A 13,748-nucleotide genomic window follows, 5' to 3' on the forward strand; every position below is an offset into this window, starting at 1 on the left:
CTCCCTCCCTCCCCTCTGCTCTGCTCAAGAACTGACAAATCACATGGACGTGTATTCCATGAAAAGATAGATACTGGAGATATAAGTATATAACTAAGTAGGGTAGAGAAAAGCCAGAGGTGTACAAGTGCAGGGGTAAATATAGGGAAAGAACACCGATATGAGGAGGGAAAATCTAATCTAATTAATAAAATTTAAGGTGGGTGGGGTCTGCTTTCATTATTTACTGTATGAAATCTTTCTCACCTTACAGAGAAAAATAAGTAAAAGATCTTTCTCAGCCGTGCTCTACAACAAACCTAATCGTGCAGCATTAAAATGGGATTTTGTTGGGTTGGGTTGGTGTACTTAATGAATGGTTGGTTTTCATTCTTGGGGTGGCTTTCCAAAAATGGGCTCTAAATGTCTTTGTGCTCTCTGCTCTCTGCCTCCAGGGTTTTTGGCGTGCTTGACTGATTCTTGCCCTTGGTGATCATATTGATGATTCTTTACCATATTCGGAAAGCATAAAACCCATCTGAGTTTTACTGGGAATGGAGAATGGGAGATGAGGTGGTGTTGGTGACAAGGAGAGACTAACTGAAATACTACTGAGCACAAACAGACACGGCGACTGCATCTCTCCTTTATAGATCTTTCTCTTATCCGTGAGTCTCGGCGCGCTTGACTGGTTCCAGATCTGACTCATTTTCGATGATTATATAGAGTTGTTTCCATATTGGGAAATCCCAAAACCCATCTGGGAGAATGGAGAACGGAGAACGGAGAATGGAGTATTGGTGGGTGACAAAGGAGAGACTGACAGAAGAGAGTGAGCACTCACAGGAAATTGCATAGTGTATGCCCTTGTTTGTGGGTGCTCACCTCTCTTGCTGTCAGCTTCCCATTACTGCCGGAATCTTTTATTACCTTTCTCCGGTTGGGTCTCTTCTCTCTATCTCCTCCCTCTCTCTCTCTCTCTCTCTCTCTCTCTCTCTCTCTGTGATGCACTTCCCTATAAAAAGTTGTACACTTTTCCCAAAAGTCTCTCTCTCTCTGTGTGGAAAGAGCAACGAACGGATAACTTCAAAACAAAGAGACGGGAAGAAAAGATATGAATCGACGTATCGAGCAGATTTTTCTCTCCTCTGCAAACCTTATCTTTTCTGCTCTCTCTGTGGCATTCAGTCATTCCCTCCTCTATCCTTTTCATCAATCTGAACTAGGAAGGAAAGTAGTGTCACAGAAGAAATGTTAGCATAATTTATTTGGAGATTAACGTGCAAGTATATTTACTTAGTATTCAGAGAAAACAATATAATTTGCTTTGTTTCATTATTTTATGAACAAGCCGAGAATACGAGAAGTAAAGCTTAGCAAATTGAATGCGTGACTTTTGATGGCTTCCTCTCTTTACGGAATGAATGGCCGTGCGAAGGTACGCTTGTCTCTGGTTTCCACTGTGCGGTTTAACGGACCAAATCATAAACATGTACCATTTTCTTGGTTTTCTTCCCATTCCCACTTCCCCCTCTCTCATGTCTCGAGTCTCTCGAGTCTCGACCTTCTCACCTCAAAAAAATTCCCTTTTTTTCCCCTTTCTTTGGAGTATGGGATTGATTTCTTTCAATTCTCTGATGCTTAGTGCTCATGCGATGTCGACCAGATTGCTCATGTTTTGTGGTCGTCTTTGGATTTCGTTCTCGAGACGAATCTAGGCAAACTCAATAAGTTTTGTTTTCTTGTTCAAATGGGTTCTCCAACTTTCTTTTCAGTATTTTTTCTGTCGAGTTTTGCTCAGAAACAGAAGCACCGTTTCTTCCTTCGTTTCTGTACAGGCATGGCGGAAAATGTTCTTAAGCTGCAAGATTTGTTTACGGTGAAGTTGGGTTTACAGTTTAACGACTTCGTAGTATTCTTAGAAGAAAGCTTCACAGGTCAGATTTTGTAGTACTTTCCAAGTTGTCTCTTTCATTTTTCGTTAATATGTTCTAATTTATATGGTTTTTTTTTCTTCTTTTTTTCCTTTCATTTTTTTCTTTTATGTTAGGAATGATGAATTAGCTTATGCTCTTAATGCTTGTCGTTACTGTTTTCTTATTGTGCAATTTCTTGGTGTACCCACCGATTAGCGTGGCATTTCATGATTTCAAAGCCATGACTTTGGTTGGTCGGTCAAGGATATCCTTATTCGTCTTTGTTATCCTTCAGTGGTAGCTGAAGGGAGCAGGAAACCCAACTTGTTGCTTTAGGCATGCGAGAATGATCGTGAGAAGCGTAGGCATAACTCTAATATTTCCTCAAACAAAGGGATAATGGAGAGCTTTGGTGGTGGCGGTGGTGGTGGGGTAACTTTGCTGAAGATCCTGAGTGGTTCAATTCACAATTCCAAGATTCCTGAGTGGATCAATTGACATTTCCAACATGGGTTTGCTCTCCACTACTTCTCCTTATTCAACTCAGGTATCGATTCTCATTCTTTGCTCTCTTCACTTTACCCATTATATTTTGCCAATGAAATTATGTGCTTGAGTGAAATCTGAATTTAGTTTATATAGCATGCCAACTATGTACTGCTTAGTGTTTCTACAGTGAGTTTTCATGATCATTAGGTCACGAGAAGTTCAACAATAGGATTGAAAGTTGGACAGCTTGTCAAGTGTAGGTTATTATCAACTAGTGATTTGGGGATATTAATGGTAGTCAAGATCCCTGTAACAACTCCACTACATGCACCAGATCCCTATTGCTTGTGCAAATGGGAATCTACTTGAAGGAGCCTGAAATCGCCCAGACAGGAAGTGGAAATAGATCATATTAACTATGTAGGGGACTTGCAATCTAGTGGTAAAAATAACCTATAGGATGCATGATTCATGTTGTAGTGAGAGTTCAATCAAGCATCATGTCAAGATAGTCTTATCAATCCATAAATATCAAAATGAAGTATTCTTGATTGAATTAGTAAGGCTATTCTTTTCTTTCTGTTAATTGAATTCTAGTGTTCAAGAGTGCACATTCTAGCAACAAAAATTCTTCCTTCCCTTTAGTATTTTTTGGCCGGAGGGGCCAAAACGTGAATTTAACCTTTAAAAAAGGAAATCCTAAAAGTCAAAAGGAAAAGAGAAGAAAAGGCTATCTGAATTAATATCATTGACTGATATAACCTAATTTACTGTAATAGTTCATCTGATGGTTTTTTTTTTTTAAATGTATTTTGCAAACATACAATACAAAACATAAAGCTAAAACATGTGATAGATTAGCACATAAAGCTACCCCATTATCCTTTTTTATCTTCTTAAGTCCAGTCTGAGAGATATATAACTCACTAATTCCCTCTTCCTTCAAACAATTGTAACAGATATGAACCCCCCCCCCCCCCCCCAAAGTATCTCAACAGAACTGCCTTTTGTGGTTGTTTTGTTGACTGGCCTGTGCCATTTTATTGAACAAACCGCCAGAGGTCCACAGCAATACTGACTTCCTTCTTTTTGTGAAATTTATACAGTTGTGGCATATTATACCGAAGCTCAGAAAAGCCCACATAATACCTCAGCACTTTTAGCTTTGAAATCCCGCAAGGCTGCCCTCTTCACATGCTCTCTTGTTATGGTCTTATGCAAGGAATAGACAGCTTGAGAGAGAACCTTCAAAGCCATAAACAGAAAATCCATATCAGCCCCCTTTTTTTGAGTGCCAAATGGAGGATTCATTAAGATGGTCTCAACCACACTCCCTCTCCAAACTGGGTTCTCTAGTATTAGTTTATTTAAACCTCCAGGTTTTCCTGTGATTTAACTCTATCCTTCAGTTTGAATTTGATATTTTGGATTAGAGGAGTTAGACCTATAAAACTTTCTAGCTTCCATAATGCCTTCCTGACAACTGAAGCAGTGTTCTGGTTGTAACAAAATTGAACATTACAAAGTTTGTCCTATTGAAACTTCAAAACCAGAAAAAGATATAGCTCCATTGTTAACACTGGAAGTGGTTTTGTTAACTGAGAACACTGGGGTTCACCCAGAAGCTTGAAGCAAATCCCTAGTAGTGAGTGTAGCTTGATAGAGATTAGAACCTCATTCTGGAATGCAATAAGTATAAGTTAATGTGTAAGATTCAAGAACTGTTACCATATTAAAGATTCAAGGTGTTGCATGTTTTCCCACCACTGAATCCATATCGAGATCCATGGAAGAGAGATACTGGCCAACAAGCGGATTTCTTGACTGTTCTCACAAGCCCAAGATACAAAAAGTAAAGTAGAAAATGTAAGAAGGAAAGGCGGTCAAGAAGCACCGCTATGAAGTGGTGATTACTTTCCATGAACTTGTCTGACATTCTTTACATACCATATGCAGATTCTTGAAGACAAAGCCTAATAAATTTTTAGTCTATTGGGTTATACACATGGGGCCTTTAGCTTGGTGCTATTCGTATCCATTATTTTTATCGGAATGTTAATATTACAGATCTATTCTTATGAATATTTTCAGCCATAAGATATTTTAAGCTGATTAGGGTACATGTTGTCCCCTTTTATCTCTAGATCAACCCCTGGCTTCCACCTCTTTTCTTCTTTCTTCTCTTTCGTGGAGGGGGTCTTTATTAGACAACTAAAAATGATAGTTTATTAGGAAGCTGAGTCCGAGTCAGATAGCTAGCAGCTTTGATCGTATAGCTGCTTTGAGCGGTCAGAATCTCCCCGCGGAGAACTCCTGTGGGGTATAGAAAGAAACATGAGTACAAATGAAAACAAGCATTGGAGACAAACATAATAGATGGAAATTAGGTGTGATTATAGGATGCCATATTGTAAAAGAGGTTTCTTCAATTAAAAGAGAAAATGTTTAGTGATGTTTTCTTAGATTAACAAGTAAACTAAGGGCCAATGCTGCCAAGATCTTAATCAAATTAATGATCTTTAGGGTTTCAAATGTCACAACAGTGGGGTAATAGTTTAAGGCTTTTATTTATGAGACTAATGGTTTTGTCGTATTAGTTAAGGATATGCATAATGGTTTAATGACAAGTGTAAGAATGGTTGGGGGGGGGGACAAGGTGATGATTCTCAATTATAGTTAGGCTACATCAATGGACCAACTTTAAGCCCATATTTATTTGCACTAATAATGGATGAATTAATCCAAGACATTCAATGTGAGTTTCCTTGGTATATGCTTTTTGTTGATGATATTATTTTGATAGATGAGACACAAGTATGGATTAATATCGAGCAAGGTTTAAAATTTTGATTTTGCCAAAATTTTGGAATTTTTATTTTAAATTTCAACCCTTCATCTCGGTGGGCTTTTGGGGGGTAACTCTGGCTTGATCTTTGGTGTCCAACCCAATTTGAGGCCAATAAACACACTAAGATCATTATTTTTGCCTAAAACCTAGTCCCAAGTGGTGTTATTGACGGCACATGCTTGGCTGTATGCGGGTGAAATTGGAAGTTTGGAACATAAATTTCAAACATTGTATGGATATTATGCACGTCATCAAAAGACAACAACTAAAATTCAATGTAAAAGTAGTCAAGTAAAAATGTAGAAGTTAGTAGCACACAATTAAAAACAGTATGTGTATAACATAACCGTATATGAAGGAATTACAAATTGCAAATTTACAATACACATCACACCTATGAATAACCTAATAATAGTTTGTTGTGTTGTGGTGGCTCCATCGTCTCAACCTCGTAGGCCTACCTCTGTGATGGTGGACATATTCAGCCCATGTCATTGAACCCATATAGTGCTCTATATAGTTGGACATTGTCATTCTGTAAGTAGCATCACCCTCATGAAACAGCCTACCCATCTTACCCATCTTTAAAGGGTCATAAGGGTAAGGACTGCCAAAATGAATTTTGGTGAATTTCTATGAGATTTTGGAAATTTTGCCAAAATTTCGACTTCTTCATGTTGAAGCAAATTTCATTTTGATGTTCACCAAGGTACCAAAATTTTGCTAAGGTATCGCGAAATTTAACACATTGACCAAAAGTTTGAATCATAGAGAGTAACTTTGGAAAAAGGCTTTAAATTAAGTAAAACGAAAACATAATATCTAGGGTATAACTTTGATCATGATCGGGGGGATGATGAGGTGGCAAAAGTTGATGAGAAGAGATTCCACAGAGTGACTATTTTAAGTACCTTGGCCTAATCATAAAAAAAGGAAAGAGCGAGTAAAAAAAAGGGGATGAAGTGGTAGGGCCGGGCGGGGGATGTATTTTAGCTCAAGAAACATGGACATCGTAAACTACGGTGTGGGCAAATGTTGGGCATTAAAGCATCATGTAGATGAACTTAGTATAGCAAAAATGATGGATGTGTGGCTTGGAGTTTTAGTTTCCTTTGTTTGGGTCTTTGACCCTGTTATTGTTTTGGGAAAAAATGTAGCAAAAATGAGGATCATAAGATGGATGAGTGGCAAAACTAGAAAGGATAAGATAAGAAATGATCATATTAGAGCTAGTTTGGGAGTAGTTGCGATAAATGATAAGCGACAAGAAAGTCGTTTGAGGTGTGGCACGACTACATTTAGTAGAAGCCTACGAATGCCCTCATAAGGAGAATGTGATTTAATCTAGATTGGATGAATTAAAGGAACTTGGGGCAGACCTAAGATGACCTTAAGAGAAGTAATGAGGAAGGATAACATAGCTTAGGTCTTGTATCTTGTAAGGCCTTAAACAGAGTTGATTGGAAGGCAAGAATCCATGTAGTTGACCCATCTAGTTGGGACAAGGCTTTGTTATCCTTGTATAAGGCAATAGGTAGTGGGTGTTATCTAATATTATTGTGCATATCTTCAATTTTAGGAAGTTCACTTATTGTTATATAGGTGGATAGGTGGATAGGTGGATTGTATGTATCTTGCATTTTAGGTAGGTTTTTATTGTAATCTTTTATCCTAGACAGATCTCTTACCTGTTGTAATATTTTATTTGAGGTAGGTTTCTTTTCTTATGAAGCAAATCTATCTCCCTTTCTTGTATTGCGTTGTTTTCTTAGTAATAATTTAGTGAATATTCAACCAAATCAGATTCTAACCTGGTTTTCAGTCGATACGTGATCTTTCCTTCTTCCTTGTATCAACCGATCTTCCATACCAGTTGCTACTCCTATAGTTTCTAACCCATCTCTTCTTTTTCCTCCCTACACTCAACTTCTCACTTGTGATAATTTTCCCACGTGGTGCCATGTCATTACCATATCTCTCCGCACCAAGAACAAACTTGGATTTATTGATCGAACTCTCACTAAACCTTCCACTAACTCTTCAGATCTAGTTGGTTGGGAGAGCTGGAATTTGAGTCACCTCTTGGTTAATTCATTCCACAATCCCTACTATTGCCAATAGTAATCTTTGGTGCACTGATGCCAATATTGTTTGGGTCAATTTATTTCAATGATTCTCTAAACAAAATGGTCCTTGGATTTTTGAGATTCAACGTTCTATCCATGGTTGTCAAAGGGTTCACCTAGGCGCCTAGGTCCATTTTTGGGTCAAGGCAATCTGGTGTCGCCTTGGTTTTTGTTGCCCTCTATTGCCTAGTCTGGCATTGTCGCCTTGACAACCATGGTTCTATCTCCAACCTTTCTTGGGGCCCAGATTGCATGCACTTGCGATGCTATGGTTACTCTCCATTTGCTTGTTGAGACTGATGCTCTTAGTCCCCAGGGACTCCACAATTCCTATGCTATAGTTTGCAATCAAGTCCTTCTGATGGATCCGCTTCATATTATGACCAAGGCTTTCTCTTTGTTGCTTTAGGAGGAACTCCAGCATATCGACAAAGTTTCATTACTTGTTGATCAGGTTGCCATGGCTCCTCCATACTCCACTAATTGCCTAAGCATGCTCCCCCCCCCCCCCCCACCACCACCAAAGGTTGTCATTACAACTATTGCAACATTGTTGGCCACTATGACACCCGTTGTTTCAAGCAACATGGTTACCTTGCCAATTGGATTCTTTGTCCGGCCTCTAGCACCAAGGTTGTTGACTATTGTACTCATCTTGCATGCCACGCATTTTGACACCCCATTGCCTACCGTTTGTATGCTACCTTATCTCATTGGATTCTTCGTTTGGCCTCTAGCACCAAGGTTGTTGACTATTCTACTCATCTTGCATGCCACGCATTTTGACACCCCACTGCCTACCTTTTGTGTAGTGAGAGAAGTGATTTTTTTTTTTTTTGTGGGGGGGGGGGGGGGGAGATCTAGAGGATGGTTTTATGGTTGAAGTTAGGGGTTGTAAAAGGGAAGGGATCCTGAAAACTTGACCTAATTCTAATGGATGAAAATATATACATCGTGTGGCTCCCTCCTCATACCCATTAGTAAAAAGACTACAAAGATGGATTTTTGAAGTCATTATTGTCATATTAATGAAGTTGGGCTTGGGCTTGCATTCCTGCTCGTGGGCCCTTCCCAATGTATTTCTAGTAGTCTGCCTCTGAAATAGCCATCTTTATCATAATAGAATGGCATCTAAGGTGTGTAGTGGACTTTTTCTTTTTGTGTTTTTGGGTGTCTATTTCTTTCATCCCTTCCTTAGTTCCTACAATCATCATAAAATGGAATCTCTCTTATAGTGTCTAATGGTGTGTTGATTTCTAGATAAATTGTACATACATCTCTCAGCATGTTAGTTTTGATGAACAAGTCCTTCCCATTTAGATCACACTAAATTTAGGTGCTTCTCTATAGCCCTTTTTTCTTTTGTTCCTTGTGTCATTACATTAACTTAGCCTCCACCATTGTTCACATTCCTTCTACGTTTTTGCTTTCCGTCAGCCTCTGGTTGCTGCCCCAATTCTTTCCTTGTAACATCTACTCTATCTCAGTCCTTGGCTTCATTGGCCCTCATTAATCCCTCTAGCACTATTGGATCGCCTCCTACCAAACCAAATCATCTTGTGGCCATTATTCTCCCTCCTCAATCCCAAACCAGTTGCTAATTGCCACTTCTGCCATTTGAGTAACCTACTCACTTGTTGTCTTGAGTTCTTGGTGCTTGACCTGCTTACCCAAACCATCGAACTAGCCACATGGTTCTTTGTCCCCTTTCTAACCCACCAGCTTCATTCATCACCACAACCATCACTTTTACTTGTTTTTCATTCAAGTATCTGAAGTGGAAACACTACAATAACTGATGAGTTTGATACTCTAGTTCAAAATGGTATCTCTATCACTTGTGCCATGACCACATAACAAGCAAAGTTTGTTGGGTGCAAATGAGTGTATAGGATCAAGAGGAAAGCCGTGGTTCCTTCGAATTGTGTAGAAGCCACCTTGTCACCAGAGGATTCCACCAACAACTTGGCCTTAATGGTAATAACCACCATTTGATCTATTTTGACTATTGTCATTTCTCTGTGGTGGTCAATCGACCAATTGGATGTCCACAATATATTTCTCCATGGTATATTGTTAGAAGAAGTCTATATTTCCAACTATCCAGGTTTGAGGACTATAACCATCCCGACTATCCCGACTATATGTGTTGCCTATAATCTTTGTATAGGTTGAAACTGGCCCTGCATGCTCACTTTCTTAGTCTCTCCTTCTTTCTTCTACTAAGGGGTTTTATTTTAAGCAAAACAAGTCTTCCCTTCTTATTTTGGCTCTCATATTGTATATATGTTAATTTATGTTGATGAAACTTGGGTCATGTAATGACATTGCTCAAATATCATTACTTCTTCATGAACTTGCTTCAAAATTTTCTACTAAAGATCTTGGCAATTTGTGGTTCTTCTTGGGTATTGGGGCTGACTATCCATCTAATGGCTTGTTATTCTCGTATTCTCTATATCAAAGGTTTATAGGTTATAAGTCTGGCAAGTGGGCGGCAAACAAGCTCAAGCTTAAGCACCTATCATGATTCAAGATCTCGATCTCAAGCCCATCTAGCCAACTCAAAAAAGTGAGTGAGCTTAAGATCTTGAAGGTCCTACCAAATCAAAAGAGCCAATTAGCTCAGGTTCTTGAAGATCGTGCCAAGTTGGTGGAATCTTTTCCCCAGGGGTTTTAGGGGTAAAAGCTAAGGAGAAAGAGTGGAAACTACTAAAATTGGAAAGAATACAAAATTAGTAGGGAGGCACTTTTGGGGAATGGACATCACACATCCCAACAAGAAAAGGGCATGACTCTTAAGGGAGTAAGAGAGGAAAACGATGTTTATCGTTTTCCTCATTTATTTTATTTATTTATTTCTTTGTTCTTTTTTTCCATGCCTAGCTAACTCAATCTTTCAATCAAGAATTAATTTCAGTATTGATTCCCTTAATCAATTATTGACTCAAAAGATAAAAACTTTAATTTCTGGTAGATCAGTTATAGTCATCGAAGATCAATCCTCTAACAACCAATATTTCCCTACTTTCTCAAAAACCTTCGGGTTTGTCCTATGAGTTATTTCCCTAATCAATAAACATAACCTTTGGATCAGTCCTATAAGTTATGCTTATCAATAGTGTTAAGAATTAAAGACCCAATCATTAGCCAATAAACCCAAAAACGCCTTTTTATTTAAACGATGATATACTTGCTCATAGAAAACATTCTAGGGCGTTGATTACCCTTCGATGATGCTATTTGTCACTTATATTAGAATAATCAATAAATAATTACGATTGAAATTAATCATCAAACAATAGGCCTCTTGTCTAAATATTAATCCAATAACATGATAAACATAGAAAATGTATAAATACCCGAGAATTAAAGAAGTAAACTAATTACTTGGAATCTCACAATGTTGGAAACCAAACTTCAATTATTCTTGATTGAAAGACAGAGTTAGCTAGACATGGAAAAGAACAAAGAAATGAAAAATGAAGAAAACATCATTGCCCTATTTTCCTCCTTTAGGGCAGTGGCCTCACTTGTTGTCATGTGTGATGTCCATTCTCCAAAAGTGTCTCCCTTCTTACAAAGGTTTCTTGTTGATTCTGTCTCATTTCCAATTTTAGTTGTTTTCATTCTTCCTCCTTGCCTTTTAAATGGTTTCCATTCTTCCTCCTTGCCTTTTTAATGGTTTTTATTTTTAGTGGCTTTCCAATTCAGCTTCATTCTAAGATGTTCAATCACAAGAGGGAAAGAAAACTTTGGTTATTAAATGGAGACTTTTTATGAAAATCCCCCATATTTGGACTTAATCAAATCCTCCAGCTTTGGACCTAGTTCTTTGATCTGGTTCAACTTTCCTTTGATCCAAAAATTTTGGCGTCATGGCTTTAAACCACTCTTTTTCTTGACTTTATATCCAAATGCTCTAATCTGTCCACGAAGCCCAGAAACAACAAAAATTCATATAATGAAGCAACTAATCACATAAAAATACAAAGGAATTGACATAATATTATGCAATTAAACGACCTATCATGCAATTAGCTCAAGCTCAAGCACCTATCATGGTTCAAGATCTCGATCTTGAGCCCATGTAGCTAACTCAAAAAAGTGAGTGAGCTCAAGATCTTGAAAGTCCTGCCAACTCAAAAGAGCTAGTTGGCTCAGATCTTCGAAGATCTTGGCAAATTGGTGGAATCTTTTCCCCAGGGGTATTAAGGGTCATATTGGGGGCCCATCGGGGGGGGGGATGTTTGTTATTGGGGGTCATTGGGGCTGAAACTTACTAGCTAGCCTATTGCAGCCCTTTTGGACGCAATGGTTGCCTCAAGTTTATCTAGAAAAAAATAATGTGAATGTGAATTTCATTTTGGACCCTAAATTCGAAATTGCTATGCTGAAGTGAAACCTTCGAATGGCTTCTTGTACGCATCATATACTCTTACATTGATGCTAACTTGTCGAATACATCACAAATTTTCATAGCTCAAATTACAAAGTTTTGTTTACTAAAGTAAATTCGTATCCAAACATCAAAGTTACAACTTAAGAGTTGAGGCTCGAGACCCTTCAACACATCGTCTGGCCTAATACATCATCTCGTCTCATTAAATCGGACAAGTGAGATATCTCGTGAGATCTCACAAATTGTTCTACCATGACACCTATGATCACGTCTTCAAAAGCATGGATTCAAGGGATGCCCCTCATTTGGCTGTACTTAGTACCATCCAAATGTTGGGGCCCTCTAGTATGTTACCTTGAACCACCTAATGTTTTTGTGACGAAGTTTTGTCAATTTGTGTAATCTTCTAGAGCTACATTAGGTCATTTAAGTCTAATTAGACAAAGACTAGAGGTTCACGCCCATAGTGTGCAATTAATTGTTTGTTCGGACAAGGCTTCTTGTTGTTGTTGTTAGATATATATACAAACACACACGCATACATATAAGCTACTTTTGATCATAGGCTACAGGTCTCTTCCTCTCGTTCTCTTCGTGCCTTCTCCAATGCAAATTGGGCTTTTAGTTCGAATGGTTGGTGCTTTACTTGGGGCAATGCAATCTTTCCTGGGCCCAATCTAAATTCATGGGCACATGATAAACAAAAAACAGTTGCCAGATTATTCAAAGTGTAAACAAAGCACCAGCTGATGTATCAACCTAACTCATCTGGCTTAAGTCTTTATTCCAGGAACTTGACCACCGATTACATGGTCCACCCATCTTATGGTATGATGACATTGGGGGCCACTTACCTTTCAACCAATCCAGTCTTCCATGCTCAGACAAAGCACATGGAAATTGTCAAAGATTTTATTCATGACCATGTTGCACAACAATGACTTTCTGTCCAATCCATTTCAACTTAGGATCAGCTTGCTGATATCCCCACTAAACCGTTGGGTACTTCATGATTCAAGTTCTTAAGAAACCAGCTGAGTATTCATAGTTCCAACTCTACAGCTTGAGGGGGGGGGGGGGGGGCTTTCACACAGCATTCCACTTGGATAGATACCACTATCACAATTATTCTTTCCTCTATCCTTGTAATATAGATACACTTTTCCATTAAGGAGATCTTCATGTGATGTGAAACTAATTTGATGCGCTTACAAGCTTCTAGAACGCTAGTTTGTAAGTAATTTGGTTTCTAAAGAACTAATAGTGGTGATGAAATCATTTCCATGTATAGCTTTATTGTTTAATAGAAAATGTCGTTTTGTTTTCTAGAGATTTCTACTGAAGCCCTAGGTGGTAATTGGTACTTCCTCTTTCATACCTCTCTACTATCTGGTGCTTCTAACATGTTAACAATCTTTCTCTTTTCTTTTCTTTTTTTCTCCCTCCTTTTCTTTGTGTGTTTTGTTTCTTTTCTCGGCTGATATGTTATTCTCTTAATCTTTGTCTCTACTTTCACATTCATTTCACAACTTTAGTTGAATCGGTGTTACTTGTCTTAATTTTTATAGTATTTGTGAAGGTCCTTTATCAAAATTTAAGCTTTTTGTTCTTGCAAGTTTCTTTTAGTATCTATTTTTCTTGTAAAACCTCAAACTAATTTTATTATTTTAATAACATACACCACATTCCTCCTCTTAATTCCCCACACATTTGTTATTATTCTTTTCTAATTGTCCAGGCTCCTCATTTTTCTTGTCATCTTATTTCCCTTATGTCATAAACATAGATGATCTATAGGCCAATTTTTGGATGTTTTGAACAGGTGCAATCTCGCTTACTTTTCATGCTACTAATCAATGCTATAACTTCCCATTCCAAATCTGTTCTTGTATGGACACCTAATGTTTTAGTTGAGTCTATTAAGAAATTATGGATTAAATATGATTCAGTGGCTGTGATCCCTGGTTAATAGTCGAGTTATAACCTGT

At 38.1% G+C, this 13,748-nt stretch overlaps 1 protein-coding gene across 5 annotated transcripts in view; it reads left to right on the plus strand.

Moving 5' to 3' along the window:
- Window positions 1–258: 258 nt before the first annotated feature.
- Window positions 259–13,748, plus strand: part of LOC149025391 (uncharacterized) — a 28,046-nt gene continuing 14,556 nt past the window's right edge. For all 5 annotated transcript variants that reach the window (XR_016171730.1, XR_016171732.1, XR_016171731.1 and 2 more), the window contains exon 1: window positions 259–2,442. The gene's annotated coding sequence lies outside the window, so the exon portion shown is untranslated. The remainder of the gene's footprint in view (window positions 2,443–13,748) is intronic.

The sequence above is a fragment of the Hakea prostrata genome, chromosome 2 (assembly GCF_041222555.1).
Source record: "Hakea prostrata isolate BN-2017 chromosome 2, UWA_Hpros_2, whole genome shotgun sequence".
In the NCBI taxonomy this organism is placed as follows: Eukaryota; Viridiplantae; Streptophyta; class Magnoliopsida; order Proteales; family Proteaceae; genus Hakea; species Hakea prostrata.